This window comes from Hemicordylus capensis, chromosome 2 (assembly GCF_027244095.1).
Source record: "Hemicordylus capensis ecotype Gifberg chromosome 2, rHemCap1.1.pri, whole genome shotgun sequence".
Classification (NCBI taxonomy): Eukaryota; Metazoa; Chordata; class Lepidosauria; order Squamata; family Cordylidae; genus Hemicordylus; species Hemicordylus capensis.
The window spans coordinates 332,376,485-332,379,944 of NC_069658.1; the positions used below are offsets into that span (position 1 = coordinate 332,376,485).

Here is a 3,460-nt window from a genome sequence, read left to right on the forward strand (position 1 = left end):
ATCATGAAACCTGATGTTTCTATATGCCCCCCCTGCATCTTTTCACAAGGCGTAACAAGCTGTCAAAGATAGAGAGCAGTCTATCCCTGCTAACTGAGCAGTGAGCTACCTTCTAAAGTGACAGTTCTCTTCTGTTTAGCAGGGTGGGGGCAAGGGGAGAAAGCAAATGTCCCTATTCAACTCCAGCACAGTAATCCTCTAGTAGTTGTTGCTGGTGTCTATTATATTTCCTTTTAGACTGTGAGTCCTTTCGGGACAGGGAACCTCTGACCATGAGGTTTCTGAGATGTTTATAACTAGAATATCAGCCTGCTGCCACGAGGAAACTTACAGCTCTCACCCTGATACCATACGTCATGCATCTCAGGATCACTTCTTGTCATGGTCTTCTGTCATGGTTCTTCTGTCATGGTTCTTCTGTCTTTATATGGGTGTAAAGATTGCCACTCAGGATAAACAACCACCACCAAGTATTTATTTTTGCTTGAAATAAATATAACAATTATGTTCTTTACACAGAGCTACATAAAGCACATCTTTCCATCCAGTCACAGTTACAACCTAAGTGACCTTAACGGTCCCAGACTCCTTCTCCCAAGCTGTATATGGAATTCCCACTGCCTGACAGATAAAAAGATAAAATGAGATAAGAGAACCACAGTGCTTGTGTTGCCTCTACTACATTCAGTACAAAACCTCCCGTATAACTTTATACCTTACCACACTCAGAAATATAAACATTTATTTATTTGTTTGTTTGTTTGTTTGTTTGTTTATTTATTTATTATTAGTTACGTTTTCATTCCACCCTACCCAGAGGCTCTGGGCGGTGCACAACGACAAAACAAAGAACTAACAAACAATCATTTAGAATAATCAGCTTAGAACAATATGAAATGTAAAAACAGTTAAAAACCATTTAAAACCATTTAAGAATGATTTAAAAACCTTGGGAGGCCAAACCAAAAAAATAAGTTTTAAGGGCTCTCTTGAAGGTCAACAATGAACTCAAGCAACGGATTTCTGCTGGGAGCACATTCCACAGCCCAGGAGCAGCTATAGAGAAGGCCAGGTTTTGAATTGCCACCAGACGTATTGGTGGTAACTGGAGACAGACCTCCTCAGATGACCTTAATGGGCAGCGGGGATCATGCAGAAGAAGGTGCTCTCTAAGGTAATCCGGCCCCAAGCCATTCAGTTTCTGGCCTTCAGTTTCATGGGATGACCCCTGGTTCTAGTGATGTGAGAGAGGGAGAAAAATTTATCTCAGTCCACTTTCTCCACTCCATGCATAATTTTATGCACCTCTAGCATGTCTCCCCATAGTAACCTCTTTTCAAAACTAAAAAGCCCCAGATGCTGCACTGTAGCTTTTCCTCACAAGGAGGTGCTCCAGGCCCCTGATCACCTTGGTAGCCCTCTTCTGCACCTTTCCAGTTCTACAATGTCGTTCTTAAGATATGGTGACCAGAACTGCATGCAGTACTTCAAATGTGGCCATAGATTTATATAAGAGCATTATAATATTAGCATTTTTGTTTTCAATCCCTTTCCTAATGATCCCTAGCATTGAATTCACCTTTCCCCACAGCTGCCACACAGAGTTGACATTTTCAGTGAGCTGTCCACCACAGCCCCAAGATCTCTATCCTGGTCAGTCACTGGCAGCTCAGACCCCATTGGTGTATATGTGAAGTTGGTTGTTTTTTGGTTTTTTTTTTACCCAAGATTCATTTACACTTGCTTACATTGAACCACATTTGTCATTTTTTCACCCAATCACCAAATTTGCAGAGATCCTTTGGGGAGAGGAGAACTCGTTTTGTGGTAGCAAGCATGGCTTGTCCCCTTAGCTAAGCAAGGTCCACCTGCTTGATATGAATGGGAGACTAGATGTGTGAGCACTGTAAGATATTCCCCTTAGGGGATGGAGCCGGTCTGGGAAGAGCAGAAGGTTCCAAGTTCCCTCCCTGGCTTCTCCAAGATAGGGCTGAGAGAGATTCCTGCCTGCAACCGTGGAGAAGCCGCTACCAGTCTGTGTAGACAATACTGAGCTAGATAGACCAATGGCCTGACTCAGTATATGGTAGCTTGCTATGTTCCTATGAGCTCCTCACAATCTGTCTTGGATTTCACTGGGTTTTTGTATTGTGGTTTTAAATAAGTCCCATGCTTTCTGGAGTGATTTGACCCTCCTGACTTTCCCTTTCAGCTTCCTTTTTACCAGTCCCCTCATTTCTTAGAAGTTTCCTCTTCTGACATCCAATGCATCTGTGTTGGACTGCCTTGGCAATGCTCCACTCGCATATAAGCTGAATTGGATCACACTTTGGTCACTGTTCCTCAATGGTTCTACACCTCTGACAACTCACACCAGATCCTGGGCAGCATCCAGGATTAAATCTAAGGTTGCCTTCTTTCTGTTGGTTCCATGATGAACTGTTCTAAGGCACAGACGTTTAGCGTTTGACAGAAATTTGGCCTTTCTGTCAAAACCTGCATGTGAATTTACTCAGTTTATGTGAGGGTAATTGAAGTCACCCATTATTATAGTTGTCTCTTTTTGATGCCTCTCTGATTTTCTTCTTCAACTCCAGGTCACTCTCAGCATTTTGATCCAGAAGAGGGCGACAGCACGTCCCTAGTAACACATTTCCTTTCAGTCCCTGTATTGTTACCCATAATGATTCTGAGGAGGACTCCAGTCCTCCTAGGTTTTCTAGCTTGTTGGATTTTATCCCTTCTTTAACATACAGTTCTATTCCACCCCCAATCCGCCTCTCACTGTCCTTTCTGTAGAGTTTGTATCCAGGAATAACAGTGTCCCCCTGGTTCTCACTGATCTATCTTTTCATTAGCAACCTAGTACTCCAGCTTGCCCATCTTGGCTCAGAGGCTTCTGGCATCGGTATATAAACACCTATATTCCAAGTCTCTTACCCGGTGTTGGCATGTGCTAACTCCTTTACTGTCATTTGACCTTTTTTACCAGCTGTCATGTGTATCCATCTGACTACTTCTGGTTCTACTCTGTCCCCTTCTGGTTCATCTGAAATTTTCACACCCGCGCATCTTAGGGGATTTTGCTTGCTGAATCAGATACCACCAAGTTCTTGTTGGTCACCCCCCCAGGCACCATTTTAAAAGCTACTTTGCAACCTTTTTGATTTTAAGCACCAGCAGTCTGGTTCTATCTTGGTTCAAGTGGAGCTTGTCCCTTTTGTACATAATTTGCTTGCACCAAAATGTATCCTAACAAATCTAACAAATCTAAACTCCTGCTTCTGACACCACCATCTCATCCACACATTGAGACCCCTCAGCACCACCTGTCTCTCTGGAACAAGTAGTACTTCAGAGAATGCTACCTTGCGGGTCCTGGAATTCTATCCTAGCAGCCCAAATTTGGCTCGCAGGACTTCCCGGCTGCATTTCCCAACATCATTGGTGCTGACATGCA

General features: G+C 43.4%; 1 long non-coding RNA gene across 1 annotated transcript; it reads right to left on the reverse strand.

Moving 5' to 3' along the window:
- Window positions 1-453: 453 nt before the first annotated feature.
- LOC128342784 (uncharacterized) lies at window positions 454-3,460 on the reverse strand. The gene is made up of 2 exons (XR_008315174.1): window positions 3,369-3,460; window positions 454-621 (listed from the first exon to the last, which is right to left on the reverse strand). It is a non-coding gene; the product is annotated as an uncharacterized LOC128342784 (long non-coding RNA).